Source organism: Thermobia domestica, chromosome 16 (genome assembly GCF_964235325.1).
Source record: "Thermobia domestica chromosome 16, izTheDome1.hap1.1, whole genome shotgun sequence".
NCBI lineage: Eukaryota > Metazoa > Arthropoda > Insecta > Zygentoma > Lepismatidae > Thermobia > Thermobia domestica.
The window spans coordinates 53,391,599-53,406,154 of NC_137469.1; the positions used below are offsets into that span (position 1 = coordinate 53,391,599).

The 14,556-nt window shown below is 36.3% G+C and overlaps 1 long non-coding RNA gene across 1 annotated transcript in view; it reads right to left on the reverse strand.

Moving 5' to 3' along the window:
* LOC145672754 (uncharacterized) overlaps positions 1 to 14,556 on the reverse strand; it is a 180,901-nt gene that overhangs the window by 40,249 nt on the left and 126,096 nt on the right. Inside the window, exon 2 of the long non-coding RNA XR_014128636.1 lies at positions 2,204 to 2,757. This is a non-coding gene — a long non-coding RNA (uncharacterized LOC145672754). The remainder of the gene's footprint in view (positions 1 to 2,203; positions 2,758 to 14,556) is intronic.

The window sequence follows — 14,556 nt, forward strand, 5'->3', positions numbered from 1 at the left end:
GTAAGAATATCATACGCAAAATTTATCACAGGTTCCTCTTCTCTCTGTAACCTGTCTCTAATCCTGTCTTCTAAATCTAGGTTAAAATTTGAATTTGTAAATTCTTCTCTCAGATCCTTTTGTAGGTCTTTATATGAAATGTCTGCTACATTTTTTCTTTTCAAAAATAGCTTTACCCATTGTCTACCTACACCTTTAAAAACTGTAGTTAGCAGTGTTTTCCTTTTGTCTTCATCGTACCCTGCTATTTCGCAAGCGTCGTCAAACTCATCAAAGAACGCAACTATGTCCTGATCCTTTATTAAATCGAACTTTGGTAATCTACTCATATCCGTAAATATTGCTACTCTTCTATCTGATGTCGCCATATCTCTATTTTCTAATTCTATTTTAGGTTCTTCCTGTTCCTTATTTATTTTTACTTGTTTTTCTTCTTTTATATCTGGATTTATTTCTTCAAATTCACGTGGGAAATCAAACGTTTTTACCGATACAGGACTACCTGGAAAATTTGAAACTGGACCCGGTCTAAAACTCGGTGTTCCTATTGACTGATCTACTAAACAGTCCTCGTTTAACTTCTTGCGTCCCCGCGGTGGTGTTAATAAACGTACTAACTTGTCGACTCCTACGTCTACACCTTCTAATGCTTTCTGTGCTCTAGTTATAATTCGTCTTTCCGTCATTAAACTATACTTATTCTAAAATATGTATACACACATTATATAATTCTAAACCCTTCGTATAAGCTTGTACACAAACACCTTTTGTATTAATCATGTAATAAGGCAAATATACTTTTATAACACAACCATTTCTTAATAATTCATAAGGAATTCTTATGTTTACTTCTAACTAATTAACTATACACATAATAATTATTGTTTCAAAATGGAGAAATTAGTCATTATTATTATTATTATTTAACTCCATCGCTGTTTCAAACATTTCGCGAGGGTGGGCGGGAGGTTTAGCAACTATCAAGCAAAAGTGCGGGATGCAAACAACCATGCCAATGGCTAAATGTTTATAAGCATGGGATCTTAACAAAGGCGTAAGCCACCAGCAATCTCCATCATGCCTTGGTGGTTATACTAAACTATTTCTACTTATAATTCTTGCGGGAATCGAACCCAAAGCATTCTCCACCATGCCAACCTGGGTTGCTCTTGATTTAAATTTAGTAGAATTTGAATAAGTAGAGCACTCTGAGCTCCCCAGATTGATCTAATTTGCATGAAGCAACTCTATATTTCCTTGCATTTATGTGAGAGGTAATTTTGCGGATACTCCCACATTGGTTGCATTAATTGAGGGCCAACCAGAGCCCTATTAAAATAATAACAAAAAGTCTACTTAAACATGTGTATTTTAACAGAACTAGTAATCATTTATGTGTGAAGTGTTGTTTGTGTAATGAAGACTTAAGAAAGTGTAATTTAAAGTGTGAATCATGAATACTGAATCGGATTAGCACAGAAATTGGTTGTGACACATACCTGTTGGTGATGATATTCGAACCAAGCACTGAATGATCGTATACCAGTAACAGCAGTCGGTTGTATTTCAACGTTGGAACTTCTTAGGCAGTTTTCTTAGTAATGAAGTTAATAATGCTTAACTCGATGAATCGTAGAACTTTGAATGCTACTTCTCTAATATTGATCCTCTGATAATGCTCCTCTGATAATGATACCATTGAATAAAATAAAAGGTTTTTATACAACTCAAACTGCTGACGTTCCAGTAATACGGTTTCAGCACTCGGGCCGATTTTCATCCACGTGCGTCCCAGATCTAAAAAGATCTTATTCAACCAAATTCTCATAACCTCAATTCAATCATGATGACACGAAACAATGTCACTTTCTTGATGTCCTCATTGTCCGAAGAAAAGTGTGGATGTTAACAAATTGATTACATAACATTACAAGCTCCTGTTGATAGACTAGAATTCATACAATTTGAAGTATACACATACTGTATTCTCTGCACATATCTCTATAACGACAAACAAGAGTAAATTAGGTCTCCTAAAACTCAAGACTATACTACAATTAAACTAAACAAATTAAACCAATAATTAATAATTATCTATGGTCTTGACAATATATATCCTTTTTTAAAATGGATACAAAATAATACTCTTATGGGACAGGTCATTAAAGAGTACCTACGCAACGCGTCCTCAAAGAGTACGTACCGGACAATGTCTATGGAAAAAAAAGTTTAACACAGGTCACACTGCAAGGCACCTTGTCCTTGATATGAAGAACAAGCGTCATGCCACCATTGCTCGCAAGCTCCACATTTAATCCAGTCTTCTGTAATTGGGGTTTCTCGGAGATTTTCGTGGATTCCGGGCAGATGCCATCTTATTCAAGGTCTTTAAATATGGAAGATACATCAGCATTTTAAGCGCTTTCTTCCTTTGCAATGCTTGCTTTCTTTACTTAGTTCCTTGCTTTTGGATGCTGCACACTCCACTGTTGCTTTATATGGTGAAGTCATTATTTCGGATTTCTTTCCACGTATATTGCGCTTCAACTCATGCCTAGCTTTAGGCAGGGAAACAAATCAGATGGAGATACTCGTATATTATATTCTGACTGTTCGTTGCTGACATTGTCACTTCGACAGTCTATATGTTCAGCCACTGCACTTTTATTGGAACTCCTCGGATAATGAACATCATCCTCCTGAGACCCAGATGAAATGTCTGAACATTGACTTGTGTTCTCCTGATGTATTGCTCTTCTGTAAATAAATAAAAACAAAAAACAACTATTGTTACAAAATTGATCTTTTACGTATGCATTTATGCGCATAGGATACTTACTGTACTTTCATTTTGCTTGTGATTTAAAATATGTAAATTTTTATAATTTTACAGAAAATTACACTAGTCAACAAGATTTTGGCACAGAAATGAAAATACCTGATTCTAATAGAACTTTTCACTTAGAATTCGAATCTGCAATCAGTTTTTCTCCATCACCCTCAGTTTGCCCGTGACAGAGGGATTTTCGGGAAATTCCCCCTCAAATTTCCCCCTTTTTTTTACAATTTTTGTACATCTAGCTCAGGTACCCTTTGGTATGTAAACACACAAATTGTATTGTATGTTAGCTTGATTTATACCCTCTAAGTTTCATAAGAATTGCATTATTCTTTCTAGAGAAATAAACATATTTATATAAAAAATATGCTGTGTACTGTTCGTTTCACCATATTTAGTGTAGATAAAATCACATATAACTTCCATGAAAATTACAATAAAAGTACAGTTTATACCTCATTGGACTTCCAATAAAACATATTTTCAATTATGTATACACCATATCGCCATTTTTGTATGAGGAAATTTCTAGAGGGGTTTTGTGGGAAATTCGCTACCTTTACATCAAGCTGGTTTCCGACCAGGATATAGTATTAACGATCAGTTACTTCGCCTCACCAACATGATCACTAATCATTACAATTCTTCCAAGCCTGCCTGTTTAGTTTTATTCGATCTCGAAAAGGCATTTGATAAAGTATGGCATATGGGATTTATATTCAAGCTTCTATCTTTCCGTCTTCCTATCACGTACATCCGATTCATCTATAATGTCCTTTCAAACCGCCTGGCTTATATCTACATCAATGGCAGTGTCTCTTATCCTGTTTTTCTTCATAGCGGCGTTCCGCAAGGCTCTACCTTGTCCCCACTGCTGTGTTTGCTTTACGTCGTTGACATGCCGTCCTTACCTCAAAACATTCACACTTTTCAGTACGCACGCCGATGACACTGCTTTCTTGGCGTTCACAAAAACTATCCATCAAATAAACACCGAGATGAATGAAGCTATCCGTCGCTTTATCGATTGGTGTCGGACGTGGCGCTTAACAATAAACGCTACCAAAACTCAGGCCATAGTCTTTATTCCACCAAAACGTCGATCACGAGTTCATCGAACTCCAGCTCGTATTGCCCTTACCGTCAATGATGCTGCCAGACAGCACTCAAAGACAGTGAGGTACTTGGGTATAACATTTGATCATCATTTTACATGGCGTCCACACCTCGCTACCGTTATAAGCAAAGGCAAAAAAAGATTAAATTTACTTAAATGTCTCATAGGTACAACGTGGGGTCTCCATTCTTCTACGCTGATCAACTCTACAAGGTCTTCCTCCGTCCCGTTCTTACTTATGGCTTTACCTCATTTATATCAGCAAGCGCAAAACATTACGGAAAACTGTTAATAATGGAACTACATGCCTAGCCTACCGCATTAAATTACCGAGTCCAACCCGTGAACTGTACGACCGCATCACATTTCCTCACCTTCTTTATCATATCGAAGCTCTTCGTATTAAATATATCACTCAACGCGCTTTATTTTTTGAAACCGTTTACAGCGACGCTCCCTATACTCAAAACCATCACCACACGTCTACACCTCTCTCACTGCTTTTCGCATTATATAAATATACCGTACCTCCAAATCATCCGGACTATAACATCATCAGTATCCTCAGCACGTCGCACGTATCGGCCCATATCTCACCTTCATATCATGCTCAGTAAACCTGCTTGTTCCTAACAGGACCTCCTCATGTATAACAACAACAAAAAAACCGTATAGATGTTTAATAAAGTTAATAAATATCTCTTTGCCCAACAGAAATTCCTTTTCTCCCTATAATAATGTTAAATCTCTTTCCCAAATAGAGGGTGTAGCCCTCGCAATGGGTGCTAGCTACACCATAGCTAGCTAACTTTAAAAAAACTTGGTGTCGAATTGACACACAAGTAACACGCTAAAGTGGTAGTCATTTTGTGTTGTTTCAACACCTCATTTTTTGCTATGTGTGTTCTTGCATACTAAACACCTAAAATGTTTTAGTCTCCAAAACTAAAAATTTATAAAATTCCCGAGAAAGAACATATTAAATGAAATTCGAATATGACCAGCTTTAACAGTCTGTGGTATATTCTGTATGGATTTTACTACAACGGCCTTACTATTATACTCTTGTTTCCAACTTTCAGTTTTCAGTAGGCACTAACTGCCATTCAGACCACTTATTTGAAGACTGCTTTTGATTTATTCGATTGAAACACTTAACATAACGTCTAAATAATCAAATTCGCAATTTTGAAATTGAGCTATGTAATTCTTACAGGTGAAGTTAATATATTACCAAGACATTAAAATCACATTCGGTGCCAAGGAAACAGCGCTCATTGCAGCGATTTGTTGGCTTACGAAGCGAAATATAGTTTTCCATGATCCAATATATATATATATATTGAAGACAAGTAGGTCGTTTACAATGCGTGATGTCATTAAGGAAGCTCTAAGAGGTAATTTGCTTCGTTCCCTTCCCCTTGATTCTATGAAAATCCCTCGTCCTCCTTCGTTTCCTTAAACCCTCTAATAATTCAACGTGAGTACTTAATAACAGAATGGAAATCTGCTTGTTAAAGCAACGACTTCCAATGTAATCACGTAAATTACACAGGTGACCTAAAGATTGCTTTTACCATAACAATGTGTAAGATCCCCTCTTGTAATTACATTTGTTACTTTGTACGTTATTCTGATTTCGTTGAGAAAATGAAAGTGCTAAACAACTTCAATAAGAACTTCAAAAAAACCCATGATATTGGTTCAACGTTAGATTAATCACCTCTGAGGGTAAGGTTTTCGAATTCAAAATATGATTTCCACATTTTTCGTCTGATTCTTGAAGGTTGCCGATCCTTTTAATAATATGTGGTTTGTAGTTATATGCTTAGTATCCGCCTTGGATGTGGATGTTTGATTCCCTGTAGGATCGCATGCGGTACGACTTGGCCTGTAGCTGCACGTCTCATGTAGCCCTGGCGGTGAAAATGGACGCTAAATTCTATGCTAATTAATTAATCTATCTTTTCTATTTACCATTTGCCTATTTCAGCCTAAACTGCATACAGGAGGAAATTATATAGTAGATTATTAGGAACAGCTAATGGGTTTTGAAACTGCTATAATCTTTTCTTGTACTAATCACATACATAGAAATATGCATCTCTGGAATGAGTATATTCGACCGTGCGAGTTCCTTGTCAGTATTCAAATGGCAGTACGACTTCAGTTTGTAAAACTGCGATTCTGAAGCAGAAATAGTTTTCAGGGTTGCGACTTAAGAATCTTAATACTAAATATAGCCAATTCCACTGCTGATTAAATAAAATGAAATGAAATGTTCCAGTTTAATTTCCATTGATTATACCCATTAGGCTAAGGGAGGATGCTTAAAGTAAGTGAACGATGACGCAAGAATTAATAGAATGATAATGTGGGAAAAATGGGAATGCAACGAGAAAACCCACTGATACGATGTCGTCCTCCACAAACTTGTCCGGGAATCGAACCAAGAGCTCCTCGCACTGGAGATAAGCGCTCTACCGCCGTGCCCCTCTTAATTATTTTTTTTAAATAGTTTATTTATTAACTACAATTTTGAACAATTTTGCATCCATATTTACGAAGTTCTAGCCATTTGTACTTAGTGGAGTTGAATCTCTTCTTCCATCAAAATTTGGGGACCCGCTGAATCAGTGATAAAGCGTTCATCTTAGGTACGTGGGATCCCTAGTTCGATTACAGCTCGCGCCAAATGGGTTTTGTGTTAGAGAAACACCGTGTGCTTGGGTTTTCTCGGAGTTCTCTCGTTTCCCACCATTTTATTCATTTCTCATCATCACCGTCTTCTTCAATCTGCACGGCATAACGTGGGACGTAAAACTTAAAGATTTCATTTCACTTTTTTAATCGAAATTTCCGTCAGAATAATACGAATTGAAATGAATTGTAGCTTCGTATTTCGCTAATCCAATGGTTCCCAATTACTTCAGAGAAATGAACCCTTTCTTTTATTTCTAAGGCAAGCTACGAACCCCTTACCTATTGAATTTGGTATCTACGAAATAGTAGTAGTTGAGAGATAAGTAACAAGTTGGCAATTAAGTTTTCAATCGTTGTGCTACAAGCATACAACATACAAAGTACACATAATCATCTACAAATCCATTTCGTATTTCTACGTAGATGTGATGGAAAAAACTATACTTTTCATTGTTTCGGATAATTCTTTATATCTCTGATTCAATATTTGTTATATTTAGCTTTGAAATCAAGTTCAACACTTTTTGCTGTTTGCTTTTCAAAAAACAAATATTGAAAATTTCTCACACAAAGATACAGTACGTACTACAAAATGGAACTGCGTGTTTCAACGTATTTTTACTTATTTTCCTATACTGAGAAAATACCTCCACACAAAATTAATCAAGTATACGTTCTTTGAAAAATATTTTAAGTGAGTTTATAGTAACACAAGTAACAATAACAAGTTCATCTTGCTCTTTCCCAAGCAAAAATTTTAATTGTATTATAATCTATACCAAAATATTTTATAACCATGAGTTTTCAGAATCTGATAGAGAGAAGAAATCTCTAAAACTTGTCGCTAAATCATCAGGTATTCAACGACGACACATCATATCTCCTGTGGCTATTTCCCATCAGTGGATTCCAGATATAACTTTAGTGTTGGCATGAATAAACTTTCAGCTTGGCTTGTCCAAAGATGTATTTTTAAAATTGTTGCCTCAATCCCACTGGCGCAAATCCCGGGGGGATGAGGGGGATATACATTGGCAACAATCATATAAAAAATGAAAGGCGTAGATACAATAGCAAGAGAGATAAAAATTCGGAACTTCGTACCTCCGATGTCACTCGGTACATATTTTTCGATGGACTATCATCACGTTGGTAGCCCTAGCGACGCCCCTAATTGTCACAGAGACATGAACGATATCTCGTTGGAAAGCTTATGGGGACACAGATTTCAGAGAGGTAAGGTTTGGGCTCCCCTGCGTAAGACAAAGAACGGTGTTGCCAGAGTCCCACAAACTTAAAATTGCTTTTTTTTCTTTTCTTTTTCTTCTTCTTCTTCTTTTACGAGTTCAACATGAGGGGCACAAAAGTTACCTAGTTGGAATTTGTGTTCTATAAGCTTTCCAACGAAGTATATTCCATGTCCTTGTGACAAATAGGGGCGTCGCTAGGGTTACTAGACAACGTGAAGGTAGACGACAAATATACCAAGGGAGTACGAGTTACCGAATTTTTCTTATCTCCCTTGCTATTACACCTACGCCCTTCATTGTTTTCATATGACTGTTCCCAATGTCTGGTGTACATGTTAGATTTTTTTCGTGGGTACGACAAATAACAGTATTGCCAGCGTCCCTCAAAGTTTAAATATATGGCTTTCTTTTATAAGAAAATATACACTGGAGAAATGGGCAAATTCAATACCCCCATTTACCCCTCGTAAGCCCCCCGAGGGGGCTCTTAAAAGTAGCTCTAAATAGCAGATTACAACCCACTGCCCTCCCCGCAGAAATCCGTCCTGGATCCACCCCTGCAGATAGCTACACAGAAAGATAGAATCACTTGTTCGCTTACAGTGTAGGCCATTTCTGCTTTCGAAATGATTTTGGAACCTCAGAAGATGTCAACGTATCATTCTTTTGAACGCTAATACCAAGACGTTTTTCTAGTTTTTTGACGTTTCTTAAGCTCCACTATTTGTACTTGAAAAATTCTAGCGACTTATATTTCTGTTCTGAATGTTTAATTTCCAAATTCCTTCTGATATTAGCTGGCTTTCATATATTTATTAACAAGAGTGTCATAGCATAAAACACATCGGTTTTGGCTCCAAAATGCTATTCTTTTAGTTTCAAAGAAACCATATCTATAATCAATGTTATTCTTAGAGACTATTTTAGAATTTACCTGTACTTTAAATATGCGGTAATACAAATCGATGTATTAATGAAGGGCACGATGGCTCAGTGGTAGAGCGCTTACCTCTGGTGTGTGGGGTCCCTGTCTTGATCCCCGGCCAAGCAAGTTTGTGGTGGACAACATCGTGTCCGTGGGTTGTCTCAAGATATTTCTGTTCCCTCCAACTTTCTCATTCCACGAATTCTTCCATCATTATTCACTTGCTTTAATCATCATCTCCTTTAGCCTTATGATGCTTTAATCATCATCTCCTTTAGCCTTATGATGCTTTAATCATCATCTCCTTTAGCCTTATGATACTTTAATCATCATCTCCTTTAGCGTTATGATGCTTTAATCATCATCTCCTTTAGCCTTATGATGCTTTAATTATCATCTCCTTTAGCCTTATGATACTTTAATCATCATCTCCTTTAGCCTTATGATGCTTTAATCATCATCTCCTTTAGCCTTATGATGCTTTAATCATCATCTCCTTTAGCCTTATGATACTTTAATCATCATCTCCTTTAGCCTTATGATGCTTTAATCATCATCTTCTTTAGCCTTTAATCATCATCTCCTAAAGGGCATACACGTGGAATGTTAAACTGAATTACTACTACTACTACTACTACTACTACTACTTTCTTTTCATATAACCAGTTTTTAACAATTCTTTCATTTTAACAAAATGTTAAAAACAACTATCTGTAATGAATGCTATATAAGCATGAACAAGCTGCAAACGTAACCAGTAACGATACTGTAACCTTCACAAGCTTTAAACTTCGATATTACACATGGGCACTAAATTTGCTAAATTGGTGTAATCATTGATACACTTAAATATTCACGAACTTAGTTCAAGACAGAGAATATGGTTTATAGAATTATATGTTAAACTGATAGAAACTTACTTGGTGATAAAGTATATTTGCAACTGCGGTTTGTTTCTTGTTTCTACTGATAGATATAAACCTCCAGGTAAGGGCACCGATCGTGGGGGCAGGGGGCAGTGCCAGGCCCGTATCCACGGGGGACAAGAGGGCCGGACCCCCCCTAAACTTTGGCTGGCCACCATAAAACTTCACGGTAGGCTTGCAAATGAACTATTATATGGTGATGAAGTCTAATATGATTGGGTCGGACATCCTTACTTCTACCGCCCGCCCCTAAATTTTTGGGCTGGCTACGGGCCTGGGCAGTGCCCCAATGCTCATGTGGGCCCATGTATTTTTATAAATATGTATTTTTATAAGTACTTTTTATTGCTATATGTATTTTTTAATGAATGGGACCCCCAAAGTTACAGAGAAATCGGTGCCCTTGACGCCAGGGCATTCTTTTTCCTGTATTATCCAAGAACGTATAAAATGTCGGTTTTGCAAAATACAGTGCGTTATAAATTGAGATGTACATAATGCCATGGATCCCCCAAGAGGTTCACGGGCCACTGCAACACTCGTATATGTAATTACATATTGCGGTCCCAGCTCGATTAAAATTTTTTTAATAATCAACAAAACTTATCACGATAATTATTTCAATAAATTAAACTATTTTATTACCTTCAAACTTTGTGTTTCCTTAATATTTATCTTCATTTCGCAGAAATTAAAAGTACACTTCAATTACTTATGGCTTCCTCAGTTATTATATCCAATGATACCAATCTGAAACGTTGTAAAATCCCATCTCAAGAGGCAGAAATTCCCTCTTTTGCTCTTGAATTTCCCACGCTCTACAAAATTTTCCAAATTTATAAAATATGAAAAGTGTAATTACTGTATGTCAGTTACTTCTATCTTAATCAAACAGTTTATGAATAAGTAATTAAGAGAGAGAAAATTGAACATGATGACGAAAACAAGTACGTTTCATTGTTAGAAATTAGTTTTTGCATCAGGCATTTGTGTCGTAATCTTCGATGGAAGGTAACGAAATTAGATTAAATTAACTTCATTCTCCCGATAATTTTGTTTGGAACGTTTTGGAAGATGGCTGTTTCCCGGGCTTCAGTAACTTTTAAAAATACCAGAGTTGTTAATAAGTTCCATGGTGATTACTATTATTTAAGATTCTGAAGTCACTTTGTAAATCGCTTCCGTAGTAGCAGGCATTTAACAGTAAGAAAATTTAACAATTACTACTGATTTCATGTTAATTGAAGACTTTTGTAACTTTACTTCCCGCCCATAGAGAAGTTTATTGGTATCGATGAAGTAAATGTACGAAAAATCCCATATATGCTGCCAATTTCTACGAAAATTCCCTTTACCTGTTTTGCAGAAATTAATGTCAAAAAAATCCCACAAAATGGATTTTTCTTACAGATTGGCATCACTGATTATAACTTTAACAACATAAATGAAAGAACAGCATAAACGAGTCTGGCCGCAATATTGGCTGTCATAAGGTACCGGACTATTGTTCTTGTTGCTACCTAGGTATACTAGATTTACATAAACGTTATGGTTGGATCACCAATTAGGAAGCACTGTATCTAATCCAATTGCTTGCAGCCGCAATTTCGCAATCAATTTTGCCTATCCGTCACGCCGAATCGAGGCCCCGAAAACTCTTTTGTCTCCCATTAGTTAATTTCTACAGCGTGCCGTAGTTAATTTGTTTGTGATCAGTCGTTCTTCCAGAAACAAAAAAGTTCCGGGGGCACTCCTGGTACTATTCTATTTATTATTATATTATAGACGTATTATTTTCGTCTCCTTCGGCGGGCACTCTCAGAGCTCCGGGGGGGGCAGTGCCTCACCGAAAAATGGTCTGAAAGAGACACTGTTTGTGATTTTTTCGAATATATTTTCTGCTTGGTCTGTTTACTTTTAATTATACGAGATCAAAACTGTCACTAAAATATAACCAGCATTACAAGAAGAACTGAACACGCACCAAGGAAATAATTTGAATGAGGGATATTTACGTTAAGTAAACCAAAGAGTAAAATGTACTCAAAATGTTTTCAGTGTGATCGTTAGTTTCGAGAATATCGGAAACAATGTTACAGTATAGTGTATTTGTCGAGCTCAGTTTCAAGACGTGTCTTATTCAAAATTTTGGAAATCGAGATAATGACGGTTAATTAATTTTTAATGGTTTCTCTATCAATTTCTGCAGGGATTTTGTTGCAAATCATTCTAGAAACCTGTAAAAAAATAATCCCAGAAATATGGATTTGGTTTCAAAACGTCTCTTGTTTACAGCAACGTGGCGGACATTTTCGATCAAAATAATTTCAAAACATAATGATTTTTCGTCCAGGTTTCAACTGTTTTGTTTCAAAACGTCTCTTTTCCCTTAAACTTAACTGAATGTCAATAGGGTTTTAAATACTATTAAATTGTTGTTTTGTAAATTAGTGATGCTCTATTCGTTGATACAGACGTATTTCGCGGGATTTCCTTCAATTACACGCTAATATACCTGAGGTTTCAACGATAGGTTTTCTTTCTCTTGTAGTGTGTTTAGGAGGCTTGTTAGCTTCTGTTCCTTTGTTTGATGTGAGTAAACTACGTTATTTTCAGGAAAGAAACATTCAGATGTGGTTTCTTAGTTATGGAACGTATCGAAGAAGGCCAGCAGTATACTGTTGCATGCAGACCTGGGAAAGGAAAAAAGAAGGAAGTCAACCCTGCAATGTGGCAATGAAACATAGCAAAGAGATAACGGTATTCGTCTAGAGCTTTACCTCGACTACCTGACCGTAACCATGTGGGAAGGACTTTTGAATGTAAAGAATTTTCTCTACAAGACGTGCGCAAGTTCCACCAGTAATGTTGTGAGGAGAACAGCAAAGTGGTCCAAGGGAATTTCCTACTGAAACATACAATATGCAAATCACCTAAACGGAAGCGAGCATGGAATGAACCAAAGCAAACTAGTGAACTCTGGATTCGCTATTTTGTTCCCAAATCAGAAGGAGGTAAGAAATCACTTGTACAGATTTGTAAGAAAACATTTTGCAGTATACTGGGTGTATGTGAGAAAAGGGTCCAGCGTATGCGTAAACGTTATTTTAGCACTGGCACTATGGCAATGGAAAACTGAGGAGGAGACCGCAAGTCTTTTCTTTTTGAACCAAAAGGAATGCAGTTAAATCGTTTATTGCAATTTGCGAAAGGTGTTCCTGTGAAAAAGAAGAAGCTAGAAGACGTTGGGAGATTGTTAATACTACATTTTGGAGAAGAATGGATGGCTATGCCGGAGTTGCAGTTCTACAAAGAAATATTTCATAGTGAAACAACCGAAGAGGCTTCTGAAGATGAACTTGAAGGCGGAATGATAGAAAATTTGGAAGACTTCTTATGTAAAAGTAGATACACTCCATTGTATATTTTCTAGTTTCATACTCAACTACTCAGGACATTGATGAGAATTCTTATGCTACAAGGTGCTTTTTGTTTGTTTGTAGCATATTTTGTCACATTCTATAAAAACGAGCCATTTTTTCTCCGTGGAATTATTTTGTTTTAAACTAATGGTAAACATGTACATCACATTTCCGATAAATAAAAACCTTTTTCCTATTATTGCATACATTTGAACGAAAAATATTTCTTACCAAAAGGTTTCTGTTTTCAAAACGTGTCCTTTGTTCTGAGTTTAGTTTCAAAACGTCCCAAACGTTATCCAAACAAATTCACTTAATTTCTCTTTATTAGTGAGTCCTACCAAGATATTGAGCAGGGAAATAAAATAATGTTGACCTCCAAAAAATTATTGAGTAATTAAATGCTCACTTAATGACACAACGAAGACGTTAAACGTTTTTCTTCATTTCCCAAAAATTTAGAAAAGTGGACAAGAGACGTTTTGAAACTAAGCTCGACATTTTAAGTTAGTTCATTGAAGTCGGAAATATTTTGCTTATTTTATTATTAAGTTCTATAAATTTAACTATAGGTTTTTAGATAAGCTTAGCCATTTTTAGCAAGTTTCTGTAAGTCATTTAGCTATTTTCTGAAGACACCTGTTGACACCATTGGTTATTTTGTATTTTAAACATGGTTTTTCAGTCTGCTCTTATAATACAGCATGCGTTCCGAAATCAATATAATGTACGCAACTGTCAGTTTCGGTAGGATTAACGAGGAATTCTACGTATTGTTCGGGAGAATTTTTTTTCTTTTGGCTCACCGGGATGGTTAAACTCCCGTAATCCAAGTTTCCATCTCTTTAATAATGAATATGCGGTACGCTAACTACAAAAATAAATAAATAAATAAATAGAAGCAAATTTTTCAACTGTTGCAATCCCAAATCTCCAGATAAGCACCGATCTAAAAATTCGCCAGCGCTGACAACGACAGCTCTTCCAAGCAGTAATTGCTGTAAATATAAAAAAGAATTGGTGCTCCCAAGGACGTTATAAAATAGAGGATCTGCCCATATGTATCTTCAGCCTATTACCTCAATGGAACCAAAAAACAACCGAGCATCGGCAGAACAACCGAGTTTCATTGGCTACTCTCGTTTCCGCCATGAATGTTGGCTCAAAACATTGCGATCTTATTGATGCGTAGCGGGTACAGTGGGCGTGACGAAACTGTGACGTATGGCTTCACGATAATATATACTCAGTACAAACGTCCATAGTAAATTTATGGATTCCGTATATTTGCCCAACATACCGCTGTCCGGATAACGGATTTTCCTCAGTTTAATTTTTATCGTGACGCTTGAATGAATAAGTTTTAAAACAGTT